The following is a 13697-nucleotide window of genomic DNA, read 5'->3' as shown; positions in this document are numbered from 1 at the left end:
AAATTGAAAAACATTAGAATAATCTTTCATTCTAATGTTTTATTTTTCATTTAATACATATATAGAATATAACCAAAATAAGATAATTTTAAATAATTCTTAATTCTAATATCTTTTATTTTATTATTGAAATTTAAAATGAAAATTCTATTAGTGAGTAATTGTTTACTTATTATGTCCATTTGTTAATGCCTCCATAATATTTCCAAAAGCCTACCTTTAATTATCATGAGGACTTTAATTTTTTATTAATTTAAAGAGAAGAAATTTCATGTTTGAAGCTTGGTATTAAAATCATATGTCAATATTGTTATTGATTGTTAAGTCTTTGTAATCTTATTACCGTATTTTATTTTTAACATCACATTTCTTTACTTGATTTGGTTATATGTCATTCTTATCCTCAACATATAATTTTGCTTTTAAACCACAAAATTCTTTCACTATTTTTCCATTACCTTCATCTTCCATTTTTCCTAACACTTTTTTATTTACTTGGGGTATATTATAAATATTATCTTCTGAGGAATCACTAGTATAACTCTATAGTGAAAATTATACAATAATTCTTTTCTTAAAGTATATCCAAGTCAGTATAATTTTTTTTCAAATGGAGTGCAACTAAATTTTTCCCTAAATATTGTTTTCACTTTAATGTTTTGTTTTGCCACTAATATGTCATGTTTACCAGAATTTAAAACTACTATTATGTCGAATGTCAAATCAAACACCTTTCAGCCATCTAGTTTCCAAACTTCTTTTATTTGGCTACAAGTTTTGGCGATTTACTACACCATCCTCAGCCCCTCGATTGATGTATTGGAAGAGTTCACCTCAGTTCTGGTCAAAACCGGCATTCGAATACTAGTATCTGCAGATTTCTGCTTACTATACCGTTCACTTCAACTGTAGTCTTCTGAAGATGGCTTAGTAAATCTCCGAAACTGGTAGTCAAATAAAATAAAAGCTGAAAGGTGTTCAATTTAATAGCCTTTATCGAACAGCCGAGTGCCACAACCATCTCTGAAAAATGGACATACGGAGACTTATTTCTTCTCTGTATATTAAACATTTTTCATTGTTTTTCCAAATACTGAATTATTTATCCCTCATTTCTGTATTTAAAGCTATATAGTTTTATAACCAATCAGAGCATTTAAATTTTAAGCAGATGCATATTTTTGTTAATTTCATCCATATAGCGAAATATATTTCCAGATCTCTATAGTAAACGACATAATTCTATTTATTACTTAAAAATTTACACATTTATTGCTTAAAGAAACTAATAATTATGTTTCTTTAGCTCGTGGCCCAATTTTGTTTATGGGAGCAGGAGGTAGATCTTCATGCAGATCATGTAATGTTTTTGGGTACTGTATATCTACATCAAAAACAAAACCTCCTTTAGAAGTTCTGCGATTTTGTTTCTGTTTTTAGAATCATATGAATTTGGTTCAACACATTCAAACGTTCATAATTCAAATATTGACTGATAGTCATATTCATATACATTATTAGTATGTTAATACATAACAAAATTCGACATCACAGTTTTATAATAATGTTTCATTCATTTATTATCTGCTTTAACATATCTTTTACAACCCTGTGATAAACCATATCATATCATAATTCAGGTGGTTGTTCTGTTATTTTAACCATCGAATCAACAGATAAATATGGAGCTGAAAAATGCCAAGAATTGTCTATGTCATAACTTTTTATAAAAGGATTTATAAAAGTATTTCTAGAATTTTCAAAAACATCTGCTAATAATAAAACATGGGTTTTTAAATATAATTCATCGTATTCACCTAAATCATATTGGTTTAGTTTCATATAAAATTCTACTTGTAGTGGTATTTTTCCTTCAAAATTTTCCCAGCTACGTATATAATCATTAACTGCTTCTTCAGTTACTAAATTTATTAGGTGCTCCATCAAAAAGTTATTAAAATTTTTCTTTTGTATGTTTTTTCAATTTGATGATTTGCATCAAGGGTAGAAGCCATAATTATAAATGTATCAATAATTCTTATTTTGCAATAGTCTGCATTCTATACAGAAACTAATCTATCTACTTTCATTATTTGGAAGTAAATCTATTTCTTTTTCATCATAGACAAGTTTTTTAAAATAAATGAGAATCATATGCCGATAAATTATGTAAATAAACTGGTTGCAAAGTTGGATGTTTTAATTCTGATTTCCAATTATTACACAATGAATTACTGAATTACATATTTTTCTGCTGAATGATTGTTATGATGAAGTCTGTTATTATTTTTTGGAGAATGTTTTCTACAAAAGAACAAATTTTAAATTTATTGTGTCTGTAATTCTCTTCAGAACTAAAGGTATCATTTGTTCTTCATGAAAACTAATTCATTCTATTTCTCCAACTTCTTTTTTTTTACAATCTATAAATTTTTGATGAGAATTGGAACCTATATTCATTACTGGATTTTTATAGTGTTCATTTGTATATTTTATATGGTAATTAAAACTGCTTGGTTCATACCTTTGATTTTTATAATATGAGGTTATTCATTTTTAAATGCAATTCAGTTTTAATTCTTGGTTCATTCTTAAATTAACATATATCTTAAATTTCTCTGTATATAATATCACATAGTGTCTATTAAGGATATTTTTAATTAACTTCCATAACACACTTTCAAAATCTGCATAAGTAACGAAAGGAACTGTTCAGTACGGTTATAGTTTTCGAAACTTGTAAATGAGCCCTTTTCTGGAAGTCCAACATTTAATTATTTATTTATTTAACAATTTTCTAAGTGATTGTCGATGTTACATTATTATTAAACTGTAATAAAAACAAATCACAAATAAATTCCAATTCTTTATGATTTGATAACTGTGCTGAAAGAAATCTAGATAAATCTTTTGTTCAACAGTGGAGAGTTACTTTCTTTCTTAAAATACAATAAATAAACGTTTTTTAATTTTTAGTTTTTATTTTGAAGGGGTATACTTGGGATTTTTCATCAAAGGAATAAACATTTATCATACATTAATCACGAAATCGATTTTTGAAATTGAAACAGAGATCGAAATATTAGGCTTTTTCCTCAAGTTCTATAACAATTGTTTAATAATTACTTGTTGTGTCTGGATTCTTGCGTTGTTTTGTATCTACTGGATTTAATGCTGAAGCTATAGGGGATGAAAAACATATGTTATCGTTATTTTCAATATTAATAAAAGCTTTTTTCTTTTACTTCCTGGAGTTGTTCAGTTTAGATGAATCTCTTAATGAAAAATATTTATTACTTGCTGACTATATTCCAGAAGTTCTATTTAATGTCAGTTTTAATCCATGTGTTTGAATATTAAACATGTGTTAAAATATGTTGGTTCTGTTCCTTAAATTTTCTAGATACATCTTTTTCTCTGGCTGTCCTATAGTTTTGAGTCTGATACCAAATTCCATGACTTATTGATTTGAATTTTGCACTCAGAATATAATAAAAAAATTTGTGCCATTACATAATTTTAAATTTTCTTTCTCTGCTTTCATAAATTTTGATGTCAATGAATTTAAGAAATGGTTAGGCTCTATTGAGTTTCTATTATTTTCGAAATTTATAGTTTGTGATCTTTTTTAAATTTTCTATTAACTAAATAATGATAAACAGTTTTCTAGTATTTTGTCATCTCTAATATATTTTAGAAGAAAAAGGAAATACTTGTTTTAGTTGTTTAGGTTCATCCTTTGTTAAAACTTCATCAGTATTTTCAATACCAAAGTAAGGGAACCTTTTCCAATCTTTTCCCTTGATTCTTTTCTGATTGATGATGATATGTTTAATTATATAAATTAATTAAATTGTCTTTACTTAATTTATAATATCCCTTTAAATTATTTCTTTTGCAATAGTCATGAAGTTGAATCACAGTGAAGTTTCTTTTACAATAGCCATGAAGTTCAGTCACTGTGAAGACGTTTAAGTGTTCATTCATTTAAAAGAAAAAATTAATATTTTCAAAAAATGAAAAATAAGAAAATTAAAAGATTAAAATAAAAATGAAAATGAAATATATTAGATTTTAGAAAAGTGAAACAAATCATTTTACTTTTTGGATAGGTTGTGAATTTTTAAGTACTAAATTTGTGCAGCTAGTTTATATGATAAGGAATTTTTTAGATTTGTAATAAAAATGAAAAGCCAAGTTTAATTTTTATTGGGTTTATGTTCTCAAAGCTAATATTTTTAGATTTTTTGTACATCAGGTTTTTAAAATTTTCGTATTTGGTAATTTTTGCAATTAAAGTGATGTTTTTCAGAAGTGGTTGTCGACAGGATACAGTTAAATTTTGTTCTTAGTGGCAGATGGTATCTGGTGGTGCCCCACTTATCGTAAATGGTTGAAAACTATGATACTGACAGTTTATGATGAGTGGGGCAGCACCAGGTATTATGTTGGCCAGTGGCCCAATATATCATCCACTAATTACTAGATGTCTCTGCCACCAGTTTTAGTTTGTTGGTACTCTTGTTGTGCGTAGAGTGGTAGGGTCCACTTCTCTATGCTCTGCATCGATGTCTGTTGATCTGAATAGTTTGATTATGTCGACGAAACTTTCTTCTGTATGTGTACAGTATCTCCTTGGGTGTCATTAAGTACTTGCATGTAATTATGTCTTACTGAAACATTCCTCCAACCATATTACACCATCCAAATTTCTCCATATATCCACCACTGTACAGATAATTCCGTCTCCGTAGCAGAGGTGAAGTTGCAATTGTCCACCACAAAGTATCACTGCTTCAATGCAACACTTATTCAGTACTCGCACCAAACACCCTATCCTTAGTATCTTCTTCAAAACCCTAACTGTTACCTGTGCTGCTATCTACATCCTACGTAATAATCCAATGCCATATGATTTCCTCATCTACATTGACTGTGCCTTACCCATCCATAGTATTGCCTCTGACCTCAAAAATCTATAGTATACCCTATGCAAAACCATGATGGAGGTGTCAGCTAACAGACTCCCTCTAAGGTGACTTCATTCATATCCCACAGCACACCTGTCATAGAATCAGCAACACCCCAGATATCATCCTCACATCTCCCTATCTCTTTGTATGCCTCACTGCGGACGTCTTTTATCCCATTAGAGAGACCACTCACCTGTTTTCCTCACCACCTCCTGCACACAATCTCATCCCGATGCACCCCATCTCACTCTCATGCAAAAGTATCCATTACTATTACTGTGCCAACTGAAATGCCTGCCAGGCATCCACACATGCCCAGATTGGAAGCTACGCTCTAACCTTCCAGCAACATGATGGTATCTCACATGCTATAACCTTCCTGCAGCAGACCTCGACCTTGTAAAACACGACAGTAGAAGAATATTGGGTCACAGCATCAATTTTCAAAAATCGGTATTTTTGTATATAATTTACCGAAATTTTAGATTTTTTTAAATGAAGAAAAACGTGCACTTTGGTGCATTCAATAACAAAACATTAGAAAAATGATTAAATAAAAAATTTGATATTGTGAAATTCATAATCATTATTTTTAAGTCTCTTCATTCCTTTCCATGTTAGTTTAATATTCTCTTAAATCTTTATAAATATGATGAATTAAATGTGACATATTTATTGAGAGAAATAATAAACTGAGAGAGAAATAAGTTGAATGTATTATTTGAAAAGAAAATTTTAAATCATCTTTGATTGTAGAAACTTGAGGGGTATCTATTAATACGACTTTATGGAGGAGAAATATACAAACGAAGATTAAATAGTTATAAGGAAGTGATACAGAAATATGGGGAGAAATAGAAAACTTAGATTCTCTCCTTTTACAATAGTAAAAAAATAGCAAATTGTAATGTACCAACAAATAATTTACCAAAAATATTAAAAAGTTATATTTAAGCTTAAAGATCATTTTAAAAGCTCCTCACTCAATAATCCAATAATCTGATTTCGAAGCAGAGATCAGATAATACATTTATTCCACTGTGGTAAAACATCTTTTATCATAATGAGGACTCAATGCTTTCTTGTTTACCTCAACTGTGTGGATTTCATGTTTCTCACTCCATTTCAAATTTATAGTTCTATACTGTTTTCTATATTTGAACAAAAAATCTTTATACCTTCTAAGCTTATTCTCTTTTTCACAACAGATTACTTCACACCTTTTGATTTCTCCCCTATTAGTCACCAACTTGATAAGCATACATTCTCAAAGCAGAGAATTCTTCCATTATTTTTTCATTACATTTATCTTTTGTTTCTTGTAAAACTTTCTTTTTTATGTGTGGGATACCATAAATATTATCTGTTCTATCAAAGTAACCAATCATCATTTTCATATGTTCATAGAAATATTCAGTTTGTATATTGTAGATTTCACTGTCTGTATTTTCGTGACATGACTCAATTTTCTCACCGTATTTTTCTTTCATTACTCAATAGTGAAAAATCGTACATCAGTTCTATAGATAAATCAAGTATACTCATGCCCACATAGACTGGTTTATTAAATGTGATTTTTATGTTATTCACACTGGTAATACAAGATTTTAAGTAAATATAGTTGTCCCTTTAAAGTTTCGTTTTGTACTAGTTTATCACAATTTTTTCATATGACTCTAATTTTATATCCCCTCTGTTTCTTATATTTTACATTGTCTTACCAAACACAGAATTATTCACTTATTTGTAAAAACCTTTTTAAAATCATTCTTCGATTTCATCCTCATTTTGGTATTTAAATCTATGTACTTTTTCATCTGTCATACTGCTTAAATTTTGAGACTGTATGTATTTTTCGTAGCTTCATTCCTACAGACAAGTATTGCTTCTGATGTCTGTAGGGAACAACATAATTATACTTCTCACTGAAAGCAGTCTTTAACTAACTTTATTTAGTTCCAGGCACGATTTTATTTCTGGGGTCGCAGGGAAAATCTTTATGTAAATCATGTAGTTCTTTTGCATTCTCTAAATCAACTTCAAAAATGTAACTAATCCCAGAAGTGTCAGAAATTTCGCTTATTTTTGTAGAATCTAAAGATTTTGTCTCTTCCCCTTCAAAACAACCATATGGCAAAAATTGACTCATGGCATAACTGTATAGTTTGTATCCATCTGAATATGCTAGATAATTAGATATCTTTTTAACACTAAAATCTTTTATATATCCATTATTTAATACAACATATCTTTTACAACATTGTGATATACCACCTAATATTCCATTTTCAACCATAAGTGTGAGATCGTAATCATATAATAATTCCATGGATGTTTAGACATTTCCAAGTGTGCATCTTATGGTAAACCACATCCAGTAAAATACCAAGATGGATCTAAATCATGAGCTTTTACACAAGTTTTTCTGAAATTTTCGAAAACATCAGCCAATAACAAAATATTGGTTTTAAGATACAGATCAGGATATTCACCAAGATTTTTGGCAATAAATTTTTTTCCACACAATTTGTTGACAATTATAGTTTTTATCACTTACATGACACTAATTCAATTTATTGTAAAATTCTTCTTTTGGTGGAAGTTGTTGTTCTTGAAATTTTTTCACTGAATACATGTACTCATTAGGATAAACACCTCTGTTAGGCATCAGACTGACTTGTTCTTCTCAGAAAACTTTTTTAATGTTGGTCATTTGTTCTCTCTTCAAATTTTATGAAAGTTTGTAAGCTAAGAAGGCATAACCTAAATGTGCAGATCTCACCCTCAAATTTTCTGTTTTCTTACCAAAACTGATGTGCTTCTCTTCAGTATTTGATATTATATCTATTTCTTCTATATCATAACCAAATTCGTTCACAAAAAACTAGAATCATTTCCAGATAAATTATATAAATAAATACGTACAAAACGTGGATGTCATTGTTGCAAATTACAGTTATTGCATAGTAGGCAGATCTATTTTCCACTCAAATGGTCATGATGATGACCTTTTTTTATTATTTCTTGTCTAACGACATGTACACAATATGTAAATTTTAGATCTTGCGTAGGTGAATTCCTCTTCAGGTATTAATCGTTGCATGTCTTCTGTTTCACAATAAATTCTTCCAATTTCCTCAACTTTTTTCATCATACATTCAATAAGTTTTTAGGGCAGATTGGTCCACAATTAACAACTGCATCATTATAATTTCCATTAATGGACATGATATAATAACAAAATTCGCTTGGTTCATGTTTTTGATATTTCATTGTATAAGCTCTATTGATTTGGTTGTCAGTTGTCCATCTTTATTAGCAAACTCTCAAAATCAGCATAAAGAACAAATGGAAAGTTTTGTGTACATTGACAATTGTAGTTTTAATGGTTTGTTAACTTGTTTAGTTGGTGTGTAGGTACCTAATATTTCCTTGCTGTCTAAATGTAGTCGACACATATCAGAAACAAATTTGGAATCTATATGTTTTGAGATTTGAGCTGAAAGGAGTCGCTATGGATCTTTAATCCAACAATAATGTGAATTGCCTTCTTTCTTAAAATAGAGGAGATTTACATGATTTTCTTTCTATTTTCTAACATTTAATAGATATACTTGAAATTTTTCACCAAACGAATAAACATTAATAGCACATTAATTTTAGTCTCAGTTTTTGGAATATTATGAATTTCTATAGAAAACGAAATAATGGGTACTTTTTCCTCATCCTCTTTCACAAATTGTTCATAATTACTTGTTATATCCAGATTTCTATATTTCTGTCAAATTACTAGATTTAATGTGGAAGCTATAGACCATAGAAAACATTTTTGATAGTAATTTTTTATATTAATACAAGCTCACTTTCATTTTATTTTTTCTGGTAATTCGATATGTGATTATCCACTCGGATAGATATATCAATTAATTTTTAGCTGTTGGGAAAGAATTCTGTTTAATGTCCACACTGTGCACCAAACTTGAAAATTACATGTTTTTGTTAAAATCTCCTACTTTCCAGTTGCGAATATTTTAATCAAATCATTCTCTTTCATAACAGTATAGTCTTATATTTGTGCTGCAAATTCTTGAACTTTATCATTTGTCTGTAATCTGTAATCACAGAATAAATTGAAATATATTTTCAAACCATTAACTAGTTCTAAATTTTCGCTAATAATAATATTTTTTGGTTCCACAATATTTAAGATATGATTACGTTTAATTGAGTGTATATTATTTTCTAAATTTATAATTTATAATCTTTTTTTAAATGCTGTATGAGCTAGATAATCTTTAATGGTTTTTCTGCCTCTTTCCGTCCCAAATATATTAGAAGAAAATGAACACATTTTTTTCAATGGTTTAAGTTCTTAATCTTGAAAAATTTTATCATCATTTCTAATTTTAGGAAAGGGTAATCGTATGTAAAGAGTTTTTGAACTTTGATAATAAATGTATGGTAATTAAATCAGCTTTTCTATTTTTAGATTATCCATTAATAATATTTTTTCTATAATAAACCGGAAGTATGACGACTGTAAACTCTCTCAATGATTCTTCCATTTTGATCTCTCATTAAGTAGATTAAAAAACATTAGACCATTGGAAAATGACAAATGTTAGCTCTTTAATCCATATTTTTTTTATAATAGTCGTTAAAGCAAATCTTACACCTACTAGAGAGCGTTTCCCTAGATGTATGGTGTAAGTAAAATCAACTAGAATAGAATCCCTAACTTCTTGGCCACATGCAAATTTTATTGATGAAGCTTCAGTTTGTTGTTCTTCATCTTTTTTCATCGATAATAATAATCTAGAATATTCATCACTAGAAATTCATTGTAAAAGATTTTTACAGTATTTAGATATAAAATTTTCACAAAGAACTTGCTGATTTTTATACATATTTTTATGATGTTCTTTTATCACATTCCTTACAGCTATGAAAATGCTTATCCTTTGTATACATATGTGGGTAAAAATTATCAATCGGCCTCTCTACTTCGCAGTTGTTAGGCTTCTTGACTTCCATTTTTGAAGAAAATTTTTCCATTAGCTTATTAAAACTATAATTTGGCCCACTTTCTTGTTGCTGCACATTAGACAGCTATAGAGATAAAATTTTTACACTCTTAATTTTTTGACTGTCACTAGAATTTTTGCTATGTATTTTTATTTAATTTAGGAGTTTTTAGTGAAATACACATTTAATAAAAAAGAAATTCAAATCTATAACTAAACACTTTTAGACATACTATTAAGGAAACTACAAAAATAAATATTAAAATATGGAGCTAAATTTATTCAAACAAACAACAACACTAGAGAAGTGAAGTGTAGCCAACAGTCAGACTTGCATCGAAGTACAAATTTTACGTGCAGTTCAACTATTCCTGTGGAAATTTTATTATTTTTATACTTCATTTATGAAAATTTTCAGGGACAAACTTTTGCCCTTCTATAGTGATATAAATTGTTTTCAAAGTATTCATAAACAATACAAATTTTGTCTCCATTGAGATTCACAATTTCATTAGTTAATTGATTTATGCATGTGGAAACATTATCATTGGGATAACATACAGTTAGAAGAAATGAAAGTTCTAATTTTCTCATATACATTTATAGAAGAAAAATTTTATTAATAAAATTCAAAAATTATAAATAGATAGTATGTAGCCACCAGTTACACCCTTCTAACATTAATATTAATTTGTCCTCATTTTTATTCTATGTAAGTGTAGTCAGTCATATACCTCGCCAACAAAAACCTTACATACAGTAATAAACAAGTGTTAATGATTGTTAAGGGAAAAGTATAATCCGCGATTTTATGGACACCAAGTAGCATATCTTTTAAGATATCCTAATGCTCCAGATGTTATAAAACTCCATGTTAAAGAAATGTATTGCAAAAGATTTGAAAGTTTCCTGTATAATTACACTACCTATATATGTTTAAAATTCAATAAAATCTATTAATGCACCTAGTCTGTAGTCTTTAGTTATAAGATCCAAAATACCTGTTGCAGAAAATTTCCAAGATGAAGAAGTTTTACCATTGTTTCGTGGATATGGTGAATGTAAGATTAGAAAAGAATCAGAACTGAAATAAATAATTTATGAGAAACAAGTAAAGTGAATGAAAAGCAAATAATAAATTTCGAAGAAACAGTTGATGTAGCTTTAGATGTACGAAATGCATGAACAGAGAGATAGAAAGAAGTTTATCTTATGTTGTACAACAAACTGAAGCCTGTAATTTAAGAGCAACTATTGTTCCCTTAAGATTGTTTAATGAAAACTGTGAGTAAAATAATTATGTCATTAGAGTACAAAGAACAAATCTGCAAAAACAACTGAAGAATACTAGAGATAATGATCCAAACTTTGAAGAAGTGTTAAGGGTAATAATCCTAATGCAATAAACTCTTACCAAAGAATGATGGAAAGATTGAATATCATTTGTTGGCATAATTATTTTAATCTTAAACTTGGTTACACAAAAGAAGAACTGATTGCTGATGTAATGAATCTGACTGCTTCTTAGAATCCCTACGTATTTGGTTCCCTCACAAAAATTCAACTTTCTAGATATTCCATTTGTTTAGTGCCCACACAAAATTTCAACTTCTTAATACAAAATTTTAATGTAAATCGGTAATAATTTAAGTGAAATGGTTGACAATTATAACAAAAGGATGACAGGAATTTAGTTTCGATGATGAAATATTTTAGTCTTCCCCTATTCCCAGACCATGAAAAACCGCTTAATTTATTAAGAAATATCGGGTCTATGAGTGTAGACACTGAAAAGTATTAAAAAATTAAAAGGAATTTTAAATACCAAGTTTCATGAAATAACATTGTTTTTATCTACTCAACAATAATCTGAATTATCAAATTCCAACCATTTAATATATACTTTGCTTCCTTTCTTTCTTAAAACTTTTTAAAAGAATGCAACATATTATTTTGTTTTCTGTTGTTCTTGTTAGTAAAAATTTCCTTCGATATCTTTTAATTTGTACGTGAGTGGATTAGAAAGAAGAAAAGGTTCGATTTAAATATTTCTATTGTCAAATTGACAGTGTATTCTTTTTCAAAAAGACCTTTATGTTTACAGATTCTAATTTATCATCTTTTGAAATCTGTTTTTTTCCTTAGGTACAACAACAGCCAGTTTATAATTCTTTTCATTAACTGTTATTGCTTTCATTTGTATTATTGAATGTTTTTCATTATTGTATTCATCAACTAGATTTTTTAACTAAATCAACCCTTTTATAATTAGCTTGAAAAGCAAATTTCTTCCACATTTTTTCTTTCAGGCTTCTATTAAACCTTGCAATAATAGATGCTTCTAATCCAGTAAAAGTTGGATAACAACTAATGATAATTGTTATATTTTTATTTATTGTAGATTTTTTACTATTATCTGTTTGTAAATTTCTTGGACAGCATATTTTGAATATTGTTTGAAAAGCATCAACTACAGCTCTACTTGTTATATCTTTAACTGGAATAGTTCAAGTAAATTTGGAAAACATCGATTACAATTATTAAATATTTATATTCTTTACTTATTTTTGAAATTCCTTTCAAATTACCTGAATCCTTTTCAACTAGATCAGCTTCCTATAAATCATGAGTACCAGGTGAAACTACATTTCTTCTTTTAAATTTTTTTCTCAGTGGTTTACATAGAACGTTAATAATTTTCTCACAATTGTTACTCTGTGAGGATTGGGCACTGGAGTAAGTTTTCTTCATTTAAAACAATAGATATGGTTACGTATTTACATAGATTAAAAGAATTTATTAAGTTTTAAATTTTAATTGTTTGGTTCCAAAAACTTCAGCATTTCTAGATCTCTGTCAACTTTCATGTCTAAACTCTTATCAATTATTGAATCTAATTGTGGAAGTTGACTTTCTACTGAATGTTTTTATCTAATGCATGATGGAACCTTGTTTTCACATTATTTATTTCGTTATTTTGATGTTCCATGATGCCATTATAAATCAAATCTACTAGAATCTTGATGTATTCAGGTTTTGTAATGTATTCTTTTTCTAAGCACTTTTTGGTAACAGTCTCATAACTGCCCATTGGATCTTTCAAACCTATTAACCTTCTGCCCTTTGTATCCTTTAGTTACCTTAAAACTGTCTCATAATTCTTTATGAAACTGTGTGATTAAGTTTTCCATTTTTGGTATCTATTTTTCTTTCTATATTATTTAAGTTTATTTTTAATTTCATACTGCCAACTGCCAAACTGCTTCTTTCTCTGTAGCTTATATCAAAAAATGACCATTTATTAAATTTAAAATATCATTAAATTTATAATTATCTTAACACAGCTTTAAAACGAATAGATATAAATACCCACATATTGCTTCATCAAAATACTGAATTCGTTGTCTATCATAGTACAATTCACTTGAGCAGAAATATTTAACCAATTCTTTTGGAATATTTCCTCCAAATGAACCAAAAACAAATTTGGTATCTTTATTCTTGTAATAACAAATCCAGTGCATGCAAACACTATTAGATGTATTTAAATTTAAGATTCTGGATTCGTATTCTTTAGGCTAACTCAATCATTAATCAATCAGGAAAACATCAAAATTCCTTACTTAATGAGGATACATGAGAATTATCTTTTTGAATTTTTTTGTGCATCCACTTCCTTTCTTCCCCATAGCTATATTAT

Source organism: Schistocerca piceifrons, chromosome X, assembly GCF_021461385.2.
Source record: "Schistocerca piceifrons isolate TAMUIC-IGC-003096 chromosome X, iqSchPice1.1, whole genome shotgun sequence".
NCBI classification, from domain to species: Eukaryota; Metazoa; Arthropoda; class Insecta; order Orthoptera; family Acrididae; genus Schistocerca; species Schistocerca piceifrons.
The sequence above is the reverse complement of the archived record's forward strand: the minus strand, read 5'-3'. Positions refer to the sequence as shown.